The sequence below is a fragment of the Calonectris borealis genome, chromosome 12 (assembly GCF_964195595.1).
Source record: "Calonectris borealis chromosome 12, bCalBor7.hap1.2, whole genome shotgun sequence".
NCBI classification, from domain to species: Eukaryota; Metazoa; Chordata; class Aves; order Procellariiformes; family Procellariidae; genus Calonectris; species Calonectris borealis.
In genome coordinates, this window is record NC_134323.1 from 14,671,834 (window position 1) to 14,690,231 (window position 18,398).

Below are 18,398 nucleotides of genomic sequence, written 5' to 3' on the forward strand. Positions count from 1 at the left end.
GCATTTCATATGCTCAGGAATGTATACATTGGAGAATAATAGCAGGAATTTGAGTATTTGAATAAATACTAAGACAAATTAAAAATACAACAGAGATGTTTCCTAGGCAAAGGTCTGAACTTAATAAATTCTGAAATATATTTAGATGTACTTGTTGTTTCCATAGAATGTATTTCAATGTACAATAATTATTTTTATGTTTTTAAAAATAACCTTTGGCATTTCTCATCTTCATTTCTGCACCTAAGCCAAATACATAATATGTAATATTCTAAAACACTGTCAAGGTTTCAGGTAGTTTGAATGCCTGTTAAACAGTTGTACTATCTGCAGCATATCTCTACTAGATGCTAAAACCTAAACATAATAAGCAGGAGTTATACCCATATAGGGCTTATTCTTTTGATGCTAAATTCTAGCAGGAGCTTTCTTGATAGTGAGTATGAAGAACAGAGGGCTATTATAATACTAAGAGTGTGGATGCACACAGCAAATAGGAAGGTCTATGTCCCTCCCTAATATGGCCTAAAACGTGGATAAGTCTGTAAAACTTCCCTCATAAGCCATTTCAGCTGAAAATTGCCATCAAAAACTGCACCTGTATGCAGTAGACATTTATGAATGCATTATGCTCTTGCCATGGTTTCTTCATGTTTTCCTCTTTGAAGCATCTTCTCAGCAAGAACACTTATCTGTGTTCCTGTTACTTCTGCAAGCTCCAGCACTTTTATTGAAATGCAGCGGAGTCTTTAATATTTCAATTTGCCATGAAGTCTTTACAAAAAGTCTGAAAAACCACTGTAATAATTTTTGATCTGTAATTTAATTATGAGATTTGATTTAAATTGATGGCATGTAGGTTGGTCAGAGTGGAGCTTTTGGAATTATCCCCTGCGATGTATAGGGAATATAATTCAAAGCCTTAAAGAGATTAGGTTTGAATTTTGAAGGAGTCACAGACTTGGTTTTATTCAGCCTAATCTCTACAAAAGTATGTTTGGCAAAGTTATAAATGGAATAGTGCCATTTGCTTTTTAGATCCAAATTTCTTTTCTCTGGATGATCTTTAGAGGCACCAAAGAGTGGGGAAAATAGCTTTATTACACCGATTAAAATAATGTTTTGTAATAAAGCAAGGTGATGGTGATGAAATTGATAAAAACAAAGCGCCCAAACATCTGACTAACTGTATTAATGAGGAACTAGAGTATCTAATCCTTCCCACACATAACTCCTGGAACCTTGCTAGAAAAGGGTTTGACTAATATGTAATATAGAACTTCAGTAATATCTTTCACATTTACAAGCTTTCAGGAGTTTTTTAAAAGCAGACAGGTACAAAGATGTTCTACTTACTGATGAAATATCCTACAAAAAAAAATTATAGAGCAATTTCTATCAGGCAGAAGTGAAAACCAAAGTATATATTTGTAAAAGCAACAGACTCGGTGAGTTTTTTCCTTCAGTTTAAAAGAGAAGCATCAATATAAACAATAATATATGCCTTTGCCAGAAATCAGACAAATCCATAGCTTATAGTATCTTTCATTAATCTGTCAAATGTAATTTTCAGAAGATTTCTTAGACTTTTTTCCTTCCATTTGACAGTGATCAGACCTAATGTACTCAACACAGGTATCAGTATTTTCAGGATACCACTGCTCCATCATTTTGAATTATTTTCTTATTAGAGATGGATAATTTCTAATACTTTCCAGTCGGTTCCATTACTCATTTTTTATTAAGCTGGCTAAAAGTCACAGTCCACAAGTAGGCAAGTAGTCAATTTGTCTATAGTTCCTTCTCTCGAGTGACTGTCCTACATCTGTTCTTTATTAAAACAGAATCCTGCAATTCAGCCCAATTTTGATTTTGTCACCAGGTTATAACACCTAATTTACCAAACAAATTGTTTCCAGCAGAAGTGATTTAATTTGTCCCCACTATAGATTCACCCCTGGGAAGTGCAAAAATGAATTAAAAACAATCAAAAGCACAATGAATTTTCCTTGCCACTTAATTAAGGCTTGCAGGACACAAGATGAGGCAGCAGTCTTTCTTAGTGTCCAGTCACTCAGCACAGGTGGACAGACCAGTGCTGTCCACTAGCATATCTGTTTCAAACTTCCTCTTCCTAAAAATTTTATTCAGCTAGCTTTAAAGGCTTCAAGCTGAGCTCAGGTGGGAATAGAGTAGAATACAGTCATAGGCAAAAATATATTAGAAAAAAAAAGAAAAAAAAACTTGCAACAACTTAATCTTAGTATTTTTTGATGAGTTTGTTTTTACTGGGCTGGGGAGGTTGTGGCTGCCTCTGTATTCAATTTAAGACCGCAGCAGGATTATAACAGCAAAGGCATTTCAGAAAGTCTGGGTACAGTTCATTTTAAACTATTCACCTATCATAACTAAGAGCTGAAGTGTTACCTAAGAGGTTTTCTCAGGTTATTTTTTCCCCTTTTGTATCTTATCAATAAGATTCCTTAACAAAACAGCAATTATTATTTTATGACTAACTGGGAGGAAGTTTGGGAAAATCCATTAAAACTGAGATAGTGGTACCCAATCTTTTAATATTTACAAACGTTTTCTTTTTAATATCCTCCATATGGATTGTCTTTTTCTCCTTCTGCATCTGTTCTTCTTCATCCAGTGGGAATGACTTTGATTGCTGAATACTAATGAATGTATGATTGGTCGAACTTATGATTGTTTGTTTTGAGTTATTAATTCAGTTTGAAAAACATCTGACCGGTGTTCCCAACTGTGAGAGAAGTGAGCTTAAAGTATGAAACAACTGAGATCATATCATGGAGGCCTAGTGAGAGATAACAATGGAAATACGCATCTGTATGCAGTAGACATTTATGAATGCGTTATGCTCTTGCTATGGTTTCTTCATGTTTTCCTCTGAAGCATCTTCTCAGCAAGAACACTTATCTGTGTTCCTGTTACTTCTGCAAGCTCCAGTACTTTTATTGAAATGCAGCAGAGAAACTAAACATCTGGCAACTCACCAAACCAGAGTGACTGGGAAAAGCTGAAAAATCCCTCAGAGAGTGAGCAACATCTGTTTGATAGGCAGTGAAAAATAAACCAGCAATAAACTCATTTTAACAGCAAATAAAAGGTACATGGGGCTAGGGGAAGGTTTTCTAGAAATGCTGATTACTCACATTATGCAATTAAATTGGCATTACTATGTTTGACAGTCATAGAAAAGCAATTGTAAAAAGCTTATGTGCTCGAAGAAACTGATCTAAGGACTTAATTTTCTACTTGCATAGCAAGAAAATCTGCCTTTTGAAGTCTCCTGGGTATTTTCTGGGCAAGAACCTATGAATCTTGTCTATTTCAATCCCTAGAAAGTTGTAAAGGAAATACTGTACTCGCTTGGGTCTGAAAAAAACCCACAACAAAACTGATACTTTATGTTCTGCAGAAATGTTATTTTAAAAGATTAAAAAATTAAACTTCCACCTTGTTTAATGAATTGATAGATCATAATCAGATAATTCACCACTTGAAATGAAGTACAACTAAACCTTTACTACAAATTTTATCATGATTCTAGATAAATTCATTGGAAATCATTTCTATATAAAGCCATCACCAATGAGGTGATCCAATGGAATATAAATGCAAATACCTGTAAGCAAACAAGACAATATTTGTTTAAGTTATGAGCTTAAGAAATATGCTGAGCAATAACACAAAAATCAAAACTTCCTAATAAAGTACAAAATATTGTTTTTGTAATGCACAGACTCAAATCTGTTTATGCTCTAAATCTAGTTTGCTTGGGAACAAGTGACAGAATCCTTTCCCTGCTAATACGCTATGAAATAATGCTGAAAACTGTAAGAAATAGTCCCTACTCCACTGATACACCACAATACTAAATTGGTCAGATTTGCACCCTTCAGGTTACACGTGAAATGTGCACAGAAGAAATGCGATCTTGTCCCATAAACCTACAGACTGATAAAGGTGAGAAAGAACTACAAGATATGTCAAGAGACAGAAGTATGTGAGAACCAACTGACAAATAGGAAGCTTCTTTTGTACTGTCCTCTTGAATCAATGTATGATCATGAATACAGTTAGTGTCCATGTCTGTAAGATGGCCTCCACTAATAAATTCCACTGAGAAGAGCAAAGCTGTGGAAAATACCAAGTGTCAGTACCTGAGGAAGTGATCACAGATGAACACTGACAGTGACAAGAGTACTGCAACAGTTCAGCCTTAAAGAAAATCACATGTGGTTCTGCCTTCACCTAAAAGGCATTAGACCACGCAAGCTGCACCCAGCAGATATACAGTAATTTACTCCTGCACATCACAAGGCTCTGAGACAGATAAACTACAGAATGCACATTTATCCTTCCGTTTGCCCTGTGACATCAGTGATGCATCTCAGAGAGAACAAAGCACCAAAAGATGCTTTTAATTCCTTGACAATCATGAAGATGCCTAAAAGGAGAGTCATATGGGAAAATCTTATCCTGACTACTAGGTTTGTCATCATAACTTCAGGAGTTCATGGAGAGGCCAAGCATTTTTCATAGCCACCTTAAAATGCTTAAAATAAGACAGGTTTGTTTGGGTTTTTTGTTTTAACATGTGAGATTATTTTACTAACACTGAGGGAAGTTCTCCTACTTCTTCTCCTGTCTTAAGATGTCATTTGTGATATCATAACTAATGATATATAAAAAGCCCTACAGCTGGACAGAGCAAATTTTATAGAAAGGTATATTTGTTATGATTTATTTTAAACATTTTTATTTCCAGAGTGAAGACATTTGCTCAGTAGAGTTTGTTGAGCAGTGTAGGGAAGCTGGATGCTTGCCTTCTGTTACAAGTCCTGTTTCAAGATACTAGTACTTCAAATAATCATAGCAATTTTGCAGTTCACATAGTGGTGAATACTGATCGTTTAAGGGAAGAAACTATTCACAATTTAATAGTAATAATAATGTTTCTCTGCAGTGAGGAGTATCAGACTGTGTGTAACCTTGCTAATAGTTTAGGTACTTTAACCAAACTATTTGAAGCTGTTCCAAAATCTGAGGTACCATAATGTCTCATCTAAAGATACACAGTAGCACTTTGGAAGTGCTTTGCATAAAAAACTGTTCTCCTGACATGTTTGTTGCAGTCTAGCAGAAGAATCAATCTGTTACATTTATAGAGCATGGGTCAAATTTTGGTTGTTATAAATTGCATATTTTCATGTTCTTGCACTTTTAATGTCCATTTGTAATATCAGCTTTCATCATGGTCAAGTGGGTGGGAGAGGTTCGTACTATAGTATAGATTCTACTTCAGTGGATTTAGATTTTGCAAGGTTCTTCTGCAAAAAAGCAAAATTTAAAAGATGACCTTAGATTTTGTGAGTTCATCAAGGACTGTGTACAGCATATACCATTCCTGTTAACCTGCATATTGCAGTTATTTGGCAAATTGTATGCCATGATAATCTTGAATACATTCAATGATTCGGGGTTTTTTGCTTAAACAGGTAGAAATTTCTTTAAGTGAAACTTCAGCTTAACCAAACATAAGCTTACATTGTAATCAGTGTTAAGTAAAATCATCCACAGATGAAGTATTCATACCAAGCGTTCCAGTACTACACAGTTCTTACTCATTTTTCCATATAGTAAACGGTAAAGAAATGCACTTGTGATTATACCTAACTTCAAGCATGTCCAGAGGTTCTTTGCATCAATTACATAATTATTTCTTTAAAAGGTCCAGTCACAAAGATAGAGCTAAATTACCAAGTTTTTAGATCACTTAGCATTACTTAATTATCAAGAAACCAGTGTTTTGCATTAATTCAAAACAAACTGTAAGAATTGAGGCTAAATTTCTGTCTTTCGAGTTCTTAAAGGCAGTCCTATTTCAAGAAATACTGTTTCATTTCTAAAATTGCAAGTTTTTATAAAACCTGAAAGTACCTATTAATGGTTATGTGAGTTAGTTAAAATATTTTATCTTACTTGAACCCACATTCTTCAGTGAAAGGATCTAAACTGAAAATTTTCTCCCACCCCATATCAATGACTCGTTAAGACTAGATACATCACTTGCTTAAAGTTACACATGATCATATGTATCTTGCTTGTACTTGGAAGCCAAAAAAAAAAAAAAAAGTAAAAATTTACTGGTTCTCATTGACTTTAATGGGCTGAGCCAAAGAAAGAGGTCCCAAAAGGTCCAAATTAAAAGATGTAAATTAAGCTAAAAAAAATGGCAAGAGATTAGTTTGTATTACCGGCATTGGTAGCTGCCTGTTGGATGAAGACACTGGACAAGCAGCACAACTCTTTTTTGCCTAGAGAAGGCAGAGAGACTCAGATTGACAATGGCTGCTGTTATGCAAGGATAGATGTAGAGTGTGAAGAATTAATCACATTCAACACCATTCATGTCGAGTAAGGCACAGTGTATAAATGCTGTGTCCCCACTGATTTCTATCTGTTACTTAAACGTTCTGACCAAAACAGATCAAAACAACAGGTTGTTTTAGTGACTATATTATCATGAAGCCTTTCTTAATAAAAATAATACTACAATGTACTAAGCCAAAATAATAATAAAAAAAAATATTGACTGACAATAGTTTTCACACAGGACTTACTGACTTCCAACTTACAGAAAGCTCTGAAATATACATTTGCCTTTTCAACATAAAATTGATTAAATTCTTCATAGGGAGTGCCTGGCAGAGGCTTTTAAGACAGGTTTCTTTACTTTGCTGATATGTTTTAATTCTCTTGTCACTCCATTTATCACACCTAAGATTGTTGTTACTGGTACATGTCACTGTTCTTATTTAAGGACTCCAGAGAATTCAGCCACAGAAATGGAGATTTTAGCTATTCCCTTGAGTAAAAAAAAGCCATTTAACTTTACTGGATGAAAATGCCACCAAAGACAGAGATGCTAAACACATGTGACATTGCCCTTGAAACGACAAATAATTACCACCACAAGTGCCACTCACATGCTAATATGTAAGAGACACTTAACTGATAATGTAATAATATACCATCAAGAGAATATACAGACAAGCTCCATTAGACTGGGAGAAATTTAATAAACAATTACCAGCTAAAAAACCTACATGATTTTACATATTTCTCTGACATTCACTGTGCTTGAATTTGAACTCTTTCGCAAAAGATTCACCTTTGCTTGCAGATCTGAGCACTGATAACACCAAGCCTGTCGGCAACTCCCTTTGACTCCAACAAGCCTTGAATAGAGTTATGAGATGACAAGGAAGTGTTTTTTCCTCTCACGAAAGTCAAAGAGAAATTAATTATAACCCACAGCAGGGAGAGCTTACTTGTGCCCTGTTTCTCTAAAATGCAAGTGCTGTGACACAGTCACACTTAAAAAGCCTTTTTCTGCAAGTGCCAGTACAGGCCAAGCTACAGGAGGCACTAATGGCTCTACACACAAGCACTAACTCGCTTTATCAATAAATGCACATTTGTACACACAGATATGGCACTTTGACATACAACTTAGATACAGGATATAACTACTTATATCACATTTGCAGGCATTAAGAACTGAACAGCACTAGAACTATTCTAGCCCGTTCAAGCTGATGGTCTGGTCATTGTCAGTTCTTCACACAATTCTCAAGAAAAAGCTGAAAACATGGAAGAGTGATACCACACCATGCCCTGAAACACATTTATGCAAGTCTAAATAATTCAGCACCCAGAAACACAGCTTCCTCATCTAACTAAGATTACAACGGTGTGCTCACATGGCAGATTTTGACATTTCAGTAAATGTAACTTTCTTTGGTTCCTTTTAAGGAAAGAGTGCATAGAAAGGCATAACATAGTATGTAATCCTTTTCCCAGCCTGCATTCAACAGTATCTAGAGTTCTCCCCAGAGGTAACTGATGAAATTTAAGAACAGTAACATCTCAGGTATCCACCCAGAAGACCTAGCTATGCAAAAATGAGCAATGCTTCTTCACTTCCAAGCAGTAAGCTAAATGGGCTTAAAGAGAATGTAATTGGGTGGAACAGGGAAAGATAATAAGACATCTACCTAAAGTAGTTTGAACAATTAGCAGTAGGCAGTACTCTCTCTCCACATGTCCCTCCACTTATAGCTGTGGATGCACTGTACACTATCAGTAAGCTAATGTTCCAGCCCTTCCTCAGTTTTACTCATTTATAATTCACCATAAAAGCATATAAAATTCCCCACAAGGGGCAGGTCATACACTCAGCTCTACTGAATTCTCCCAAGCCAAGGCCAGCCTGAATGTCAGTAAGTTCAGGGCTACCCTGGGAGGCCCCACACTTTTCTGGTGTGGATTGCCACAACCTAGCAACACACCAGTCACCACCATTATCCCTCCTCACCACTATACCTTCATATCTCTGCTGCTCTTTGCCACCATATCTTTATGTATTGTCAAATTACTCTTCACAGTTGATCCTTTTCAGGAAGAAATCACTTGAGTCATTATGACAGAAAATAAAATCCTGTTATATCAATCTTTCCTTCCTTCTGATTTCACCTACGACTTTCACATTTTTCTATAACTGAAAGTTGCAGTTTTGGCTTTGGTCATTGTTCAGTCTGAAGTCTCTGATTCAGAGATGTACAGACAGCAATAAATTTAATCTTACTGTAACATTGCACTTCTAAACAAATACTTCCCATTTGTCCCCCATCTGACATTTAAACGAGGCCTGGCTAATCCAGTTAGCTTTTCTTACTCTCCACAGTTTAACTGCAAAACATTCCCTCTTACTCCACCTTTGTTTCTCAGGAAAAAGGAACATATCTGCACTTTTTCTTGTCTATCCACAGGAGTTAACAGTAGGCTCGTTACTCTTTGAGGTCCACTTGCATATTGCTATTACTTACTCATTTAAATAGTGAGAAATTTACAATAATGTCTTTCTCTAAAAGCTTTTTTAACAAAACATTCTTGCATTAGGATTTTTTTAGAACTATGCCAATTTTACTTCAGTCACATATATATATTTCCTTTTACCCAATTTCAGAATTTCCTGTAGAACAAGAATGATGTTTTCTGTATAATGCCAAAATACCACAAATAGGTGCCATATTCTGAAACAGAACATCTTTTCGAAAGAGACGCTTTAAGATTTACCTGCTTCATATACAAAAAAAGAGCTTGAGACTTCCACATGATCAGTCAAATACCCTTTATGAGCAGCACTGTCATTCATACACAGATTTGCAAGGGTATCTTTTAACTGAACATTAGTTAGAACATATTCCATTTTTCACTCTGATAGTCACTTTCCAGGTGTTCATGTGACATGCTTAATGTTTCTTAAAAAGAGCAATTTGCAGTTAATTTTGCTTTCTACTTTTAATTTACCCCTAGCTTCCTAAAAAATGCCCTGTTGTTAGACCTGCAGTGGTTAAAGATTTGCTCTAATTGTGTTTCAGGATCAAAAATATAATAGATGTAATTATGATTTTGCAAAGTAAATAACAATATTCAGTTACACTCCAGCTGTCTCATGAGAATAATATATAATTACCAAAATTTGATATTTTAATTTAATATCTTCACAACAACACATTGAGTTTCTAGCATCACAAAAATTAATGAGCATTGGTTCGAAAATTAACTTGAACTGTAAATAATTAAGCATCTCCATATCTACATGTCCACAGGAATTTGTTTGACAAATAGTAGGATAACAGACTCTATACTTCATCCCTTCAGCTTGTCAGTGCAATTCACAGATCCTGAATATATCTTTCATAGATATTTAGCACATATAATACGGGTGTGGCTATGCTACATGTAGCATGGACTTTATTTTTGAGCTTAAATCATTCATTTGATAAAAAAAAAAAAGACTGGTTTCCTTTTTGGCTCTTCTTTCACAAAACTTAATCGTCTTCTAAAATGGCATAACACTTTAAATTAATGGTCTCAGGCACTACCAAAAGCCATACAATTTTCAAACTCGGTGTCAAACACGACACAGTTAAACAAGTATCCACTAGACCAGTTGACGTTGCTATCATGTAAGGCCATAGTATTTCCAGTGCCAAATAACTATAGAACTTTCCAAGAAAATTGTCTTCAGTGAAAAAATAAAGGTTTTGTATTCTTGTGCTCAACAAAAAAATCACTTTCCATTATATATTTTTATTAGGGAAATGAGCAATATTGTCTGAATACAGGTTTTGCCAAAAGGTAACAAATAAACTGTTCTGCTACAGTATCTCCTATCTCCTGCCTTCCGTATGACCATGGTTACAGTTTTTTAGTCATGCTTCCTCTCCACAATACATCACAGTCATCATACTGTTCCCATATGTACACCATCCTGAGAGGCTCCAGCCAGTAAATGTGGGCTAAGGACACTGTGATACCAAGCACTTGAATGACAGTTCCCATGGGAAATAGCAGAGAACTTTTTCTAGAATCAACACTTCCCGTTTTTGGAAAAAGTCATTTGAAACCCATTTTCCTGACCAGACTTCATGCCTGATGGATTATGCCTAAACAGTGTTAATTATAGGCAACTGCTGTATAATATAGTAGTTACATCTCTACTATAGACGAAGAAGACAAAATCAATTTCAGATTCAATTAGCGTTAGGGTCATTTGGAAGCTCAAGAACTGTAGTTTGTAATTCATTACAATGATGAAGCAGCAACACTAGATCATGAACATGTTTCTATAAAGCATTATGAAGAACCTTTATACAAGGATTCCCCCAAATCCTTCAAGAACAGGACAGATGCAAAAAAATTTGCTGGGATAATAAATATTTTTTTCTGCCTATAGTGTGAGCTCCCTTATAACAGTTTCAGTTACAGTAACAGCTCATTCTCACTTTGCAGATCACTACCTATGAAAATGTCTTGAAGTACTGACGGTGCCCTGAAGGCACAGGACAAGGTCTTCAGGTAGTGTAAGTCACTGGATACCACCATTGAAACCGTAATATTTTAAAAGCCAAGGATCTGTCTCACCAAGTTCTCTAAGTATCTTAAAAAAACCCACATTGCTTGCAGCACTTTACATTTACATATTCAGCCTTAAGGACTCTGGATTGTTAATGTTGAAAATAATTATGTTTTTAAAAGATATTTTGCAGCAGAGGGTCATTGAATGGAAAGCAAAATGAAAAGAAACAGAAACATGGTTATGGGCATATTACAGAAAATTATTTTGAGAAAGATGAAAACAAAGTAGGGTTTAGGCTTAGTTTTTAATTATTGATTTAAACTTAATTTCCTTCTTTATATAAAATTGCTTTAAGGTAAAGCTAAGAAAACCAACCAAGGTATTGGTCATTGCTGTTATACAGATTTTTTAAAAAAATTAAAATATGTATATATTCTATTGGCAAAAAAGAATTAATATTGTCTAAACAGAATTGTCATCATAATTAGGAAAAAGATAGATGTTTCAAAATACTTTGGTATGAATGGTGTTATACCTATCATTTTTGGTAATTTAAACAGCTGCTATTTATTCAGGATAAGTGTTATAAATAATTATCTGGCTTTACAAAGGCAATTGTTAAAACTAAAGAAATCTTCACAGAAAATACTCATACGTCACCAGCCAGAATAAAGGCATATACAAAGCATGTGAAGGCACAGGGGCTTCATTAGTTATTAATTTGTGAAGTGATGCATGTCTGTGAGAGAAGTGGAAAGACAAGAAGCATCTGTGTGAGACAGAAATGAAAAAGAAATGCTAGAGAGAAAGGGCAGAAAACAAAGGACACAACTTGAATAAGCAACGGAGCTCTGACCTTGAAAAAAGCTTAGTTAGATTCTTAAGCCAAAACTTAGGTTACGTTAGATACAGTAGATTTTACATTTTACTTATCAATAAATAGGAAACCATTAAAATATATACTTGTTTCTTTTCTCAATCAAATATCTCTCCCTCCTAAACAACCAACAGATTACTAAGTTTTGGCTAGCCAGGAATGAAGGAAGAAAAGAAGGAACAGCATACCCTCAAAATAATAATATTTAGTGGATGTGGAACTGTTTTATCTAGTGGTGAAAAAACATTTCACCAGTACTATGTTTCTTGTTCTGTAACTTAAATTATTTTGCTTTTTCATTTGAGTCTAGTATAATAACCAAAAAGCTCACAAACTGTAGGTAGTACAAGATTGTCTATTTAGCATATTGCCAAAGTAGGAGACTTTCTGTAACTTTTCTGATACTGTTTCTGCTGGTTCTAGTTTGTTAGAATACATTTTTTTTACAATGAGGGTGGTGAAACACTGGCACAGGTTGCCCAGAGAGGTGGTAGATGCTCCATCCCTGGAAACATGCAAGGTCAGGTTGGACGGGGCTCTGAGCAACCTGAGTTGAAGATGTCCCTGCTCGTGGCAGGGGCGTTGGACTAGATGATCTTTAAAGGTCCCTCCCAACCCAAACTATTCTATGATTCTACAATTCTATGAATTTCTTCTGAGAAAGCAGAAACAACTATGCTATCAGGTTGCTATATTATCTTTCACATCATGTCTATCTTTTTTTTACTTTTATTAGGAATTCTTTTTTTCCTATGATAAGTTTTATTCCATAAATCTCACAATAAATTTAATAAATGAAAAAGTAATGTAAATTAATTTTGTAAGACATTCTTATTCCATTTAAGAGTGCTGTTTTGATAAACTAATACTTTAAGCTATTTGACAAGGATGTAGAACAAAATATTTGAAGGACTAAATATTCAGACCTACATTTCATCAAGCATAATATGTTTGAATTTGATTATTTCAAATCCTTGTATTGATTCTATTCCTTAATGGAATACAAAATCTTTATCAGATAAACTTTGTTTTCTTTCAAACACAAAGGCAAACGTAAAAGAAAATGTCCTTTAGGACAGGTGAATTTTCTGCCAATAATTTCAAATCCAGTGGAGTATGTAGCACAAATTTAGCCAAGGGGACATGTTTTCACTCATATGGCATCACCCCAGAAAGTAAACCCAGGAACACACCATCTACCCCTGAGCAACTGGATCAAATATTCTGGCTCAAAACTCTTTCGAGCGAGCCCATGTTTTCCTCATTCCCCAGATAAACTTACTATAGCTTTCAGAGAAATTAATTATTTTTAACACTCCTGTGTTTTGTTTGGTCTCCTTTTTACAAATTATCCCAAATTCAGATGTGGAGGACTTGGCTGCATTTCAATATTAGTACTTTACATTAAGGGTGAAAAAAAGTTGGAGGACTTGGGAGAGAAAAATCACAAATTCAGGCTGACAAGCGATGTTGATTCTTTGCTGTATTGTCAGGCGTATGAGATGCATAGAAAACTACTATCTATTTACATAGCAATTTAGCTAAGCACAACATGCTGCATGACTGTGATCTTGTCTGAATATAATTGGCTCATTAACCAAAACCATTTCAACTTGTTCACATTATCAAAGTCAAGAACAAGCACAAATATGAGCTTTGATGAATACATACATACTTATTTTTTACAAGGATTGATTCAACCAACCATTCTTCTTGTTAACATTCAGTTATTTTAAAGTAACCTTTTTATGTCTTAAACAAAACAGAGGCTTTATCAAAATGACTGGCATTTCCTGCACCTCTTTACCTAGTCTCATAGCAAGTCAGAGGGACTGTATTCTACCTCGCTAACTCAATCTGTACTTTTGTTTGTCATCTGGTTTTCAAAAGACTGTCTGCTGACACATTGGTCTCGCCCACTGTGTTTTCTGTGAAAATCAATTTATTACTTGGCATGTTTGTCTGACAATCAGGTAATAAAGTAATATTTGGAGCAAAGTCTGTGGTGGGACAAGAATATCTCTCTTCTAGCTGAGAGCTGCATAATTGATTAGGAAGAATAAATGAAACACAGAGATCCCCTTCTATTCAGCTCTGGCATTTGAGTTACAATTTGTCACCTGGGCATCAGCAGGGGAAATTGATTCCATATTCAGTAATCTATACTTTTATTTGCTAGGAATGGATGCAGCAATCTGTCTTCCCTTCCTCCGCCCTCCCCTGCCAAATCAGGCACACATACCTACTGGTGTGAAATACAACAACTCCAGCTGGTGGATTTCCAAAATATGGCAGATTACGTATATGTGATGCTCAAAGCAGTTATCCAGAGACAGAAAATTAGGTTAGGATGCAAACTCCCTAAATGGGATTTTAGGCACATAGAATTGACCAAAGCCACAGTCTCTGATCCAGTTAGCCTTGTTTATACCACCACTGAACCTTGGTAGGGGCCTACATTCACTAGTACTTCCATAATAAGCTTTAAATTTACCTAAGCTTCTCAACCACCTAACTGCAGATGCACCTATTCCCCTTCTAAACTCCAGAGTAATCAATGTTTCCCTAGAAAGACACCTAAACATTGCTTAAAATCTGCCTGAATGGCCCAAAACACAGTGCTCTTACACCTGTAAGAGTGGTGAGTAACAAATTAGAAAGACTAAAAATATCAGAGTGGCAGAGAGGTGAATGGGCAGCAGAGAGTCTAGAGCAAGTGGATGATGCAATGCTTGCATGCAGATAGGAGAGTTGGTGGAATGTGTGGGTGTAGGAAAACGATGGCAGAGTAGAAACAAGGAAAGAAATTGGGCTGCAGCAGGGATACATGTACCAAACCTGAACCAGATATAGACAAGTCAAGTTGAAAAAGCTGTGGTCAGAGCCTCAGTGTTAACTACTCCTTAGCAAAATTTCACTGCATCTATAACTGTGAAGGTACTTACGAAAACTGCTCATAACTAACAGCATAGACAATAGTTGTATTTTGTGTATATAAATCTGCAAAAAAAGTACTAGTTGTGTTGGCACCACACTTCAGAATAGAGGAGGCAGAACTGATCACTGACGTATTCAATACATACGCAAGCATTTTGTTATCACTGTAGGGAAATACACTTCGATGGCTTGCGTTTGGTCTTCCATTTTGTTGCTAATTCTATGGCTTGTGTTTGGGTTAACAGCTTATTGGTTTTGTTGCCAGGCTACACACTGGCCTTCAGGCTTGGTTATAATCTGGTAGCAAAAGAGTGCCTGTTCCGCAAGAAGCACTGCTCTGCTGGATGCACAAGATTGTCTAGATGACTGATTCCCTCTCTCAGCAGTGTAGCCCCTCTGCAAAGTTTCAATAGCAATCCTCACTGATTTATTCTGCTTGCCAATGAGGTCCATGCTGACCCAGAAGTCATGGATCAAACACAGAACATAGCCCAAAAGCAAATTGTTTGAAGGGATACCTACAGCCATTAGCAAAGCAGATAGCCTGGCTCCAAGTACATACTATGTCAGCTATAATAAATATCCTTGGGATATACCGGCAAGATGAGAATGATCTCTGAACTAAATTGGTAGATAAATGAAGAAACAGTCTTTCTTTAAAGGTACGTAGGTCAATGGCTTCAATTAGCATTTCCAAAGATGAGCTTATGTCTATCCTTTATGATTAAAAAGCACAATAAAATGCTCTTTCCTATACTAGTATTTGAGAAGACTGAACTCAGCTCAGCTTTCCATGCCTGGAAGACCATCTAAGTATCTCTCTCACTCACCATCTGACTGGCTGGCCCTCTGACTGGCTAACTACCTGGAGAATGCTTCTGGGAACCTCTCACTTTCATGTCTGAATGTCTCTGGGATCATTTTCACCATATTGGAAGGTCATTTAAATCACTTTCACAGTTAACGTAAAAATACAGTTACAGATAAAATACAGATAATAACCCCTCTTTCAGTAAAGCACAGCTTAACGTAGGCTACATGCCAGACTGAAACCCAGAATTGTAGACTATATGTATATATTTTTCTACAGAACTGAAAAAAAAAAAGTTTTTGAGTCCTTTAATACAAATCTACAATACTTTTACATAGACCTTAAGGTCAACACTTCAAAAAAAAAGCCTCTGCAGTCTACAGGTAAATCCCAATCTCAGTTAACTGGCTTTCAGAGATAACTAGCCCCCACTGAATTCAGTCAGGATGTTGATGGGAAAACTCACCCAATTAAGAGCTTGAATACAAAGCTAGAATTCCAGCTTTAGGCACCTATTAATACTTTTTTAAAACCTTAGCCTAAAATATGTTGCATGTAGTTCTGCTCTTGTGGGGTTGCGTATTCTACATGACATTTTCTCCAGGCTTTTGAAGTTGTTTTTCACTGCCTGTTTTCCCATACAAGACAGATGTTTTGACATGCAAATGCAGGATTATTACATTTGTATTTTTTATTCTAGAAATCAGTTAGTAAAACAATTATTTGAAGGTGATGTTAAGCACACTCTACCTTTTCCCAAGTGAATTGTTTTCAATAAGTTGTAGTAAGGCACTCCTTATCCACTGACTTATCTACTTCCAGTATTTTGTAGCAGTGGCTTCAGCTTCTTACAGTACAAGCTGCCATGTGATATTCATTCAATGCATTTGAATGCAGAACTCTCACTCCTCTCCTGTCTGGAATTGGGATTGGTGCCCTTCCCTACGAGAGGTATCTGAAGGAAAAGTCTTCTGTCAGAGTTGTTTAAATATAGACAGTGTCTGCTAGTGGTCTCCCCTTCCCCCAAGAAACAAACGAACAAAAAAAAACCCACCCTGAAAAATTTCAGAAAACTATTATACAAGACTACAGAGAGAGCCTGGGCCACATCTTCATCAAACTTTGTGCAGCTCTGATTTGCTCCTTCTACCACAAAGGAAAGAAAAACCTTGCTTATTCTGAGAAGCCAGAAGGACAGTAGAGTAATTCAGTGTGAAGTATTGCTATAGAAAACTAAGAAATCATATTTCAGACTAACTAATATTATCAAACATTCGGGACAAAATTCTGCACTGACTTCTGTGGAAAACTTTTGCACTGGCAGTATTTGAAAATCAATTAATTTTGATTTCTGCTACAGATAAGCCATCCTGGGACTATGTACCAACTCTCAAAATAAAGAGTAGTCCAGTATGTTTTAAATCCCCCCCCAATCACTGTGTAAGTCCTGTGTATTTCTTCTAACTGTTGTCCGAAAAATACCCCCCAAAATCCTCCCGTTGAAACTACGCAGCAATATCAAAATGCAAAATTTGTCTCTCCGCAGAAAAATAGAAGCAGCAGAGATCATCTCCTAATATGGCAATTAGCATACATATGCAGCACTCTTCACTGGTTTTCCCGATGTAATTGAATTGAAGCTTTATTTATAAAGCAACTCTTTCATTCGTTTGTTGTGAAATAATGAGTTACAGGAAAGAAATGCTCAAGTCTCCCTCGATCTTTTTACACAAACCCTCTCAATAAGAGATTTTTTAAGTTTTCCTTTCTTTATAAACCCTCTATGCAGTATTAGAATGTGCTACTCAACCTGTTCTGAGCAGGGTGTCAGATCAAATGACCTTCAGAGATCCCTTTCAACCTGAACTATAATTACACTACCAGGTGATTTATTTCCACCTGGTAGGGCAGCACAATGGAATGAGGCTCCTTCTGCCCTGTTTATACAAAGCTTTGATCAACAACAGTAGGATACATGGACCCTGTGCTATTTAAATTTGACTATTGCTATTGATCCTATAGCTAGCACAAAAGAAAATAGGAAAAATAACACAGAATTGGATATTGGATATAGGATGTCAATTATCCACAAATGTCAAACTGCCTCAAAACCAATAAGCTTCCATTTAATGCTTGCATCTCTGTACAAGAGTAATTTCTCCTCCCTTAATATAAGGGCATAGAACATAGATTATGAGAATGCTTTTTGCTCATTCATCTATTTATACTTTTCACTCATCTATTTATACTTTTCACTTTGGCCTTTTTTTTTTTTTAAACACACACATAGCAGGGCATAGGAAGTAGAGTGCAAATGGATGCACTTGGGACTCTGGGAAAAAAGTAAGCATTATTATATATGACTACTCTACCACTGAAGTAACAGAACTGTTCAGGAACAGATACACAACCCAAGTTGTTTGGTTAAGTCATTATTTTCAGATTTTTCTTGTAATAACCACTAGTGAAAAACAGCAGGGATTATATTCAATATGTTAGATTAGAAAACTATTCCAGTTACAGCTTCAGTAATTACAGGAACTCCACCCCACCTCCGTATCACAGAATAGGCGAAAAAATTAATTCTCAAAGGAATTAAGTTTAAAGCCACATATTATTGAATTCACTTCTTTTATTCCTTTCAAGTCAGTATGAAATCTTAGTAAGCTTATCTGATTTTAATATCTAATCATTATATAGAGACGAGGTGAATCGGGCTTTCAGAGGTTAGCAGTAGGGAAGAGAGGAGAAAAAAGGAACACCTGTCTTTAATCTATGCATACATATGCTATGAATATCAAGGGCACTAAGAGTTA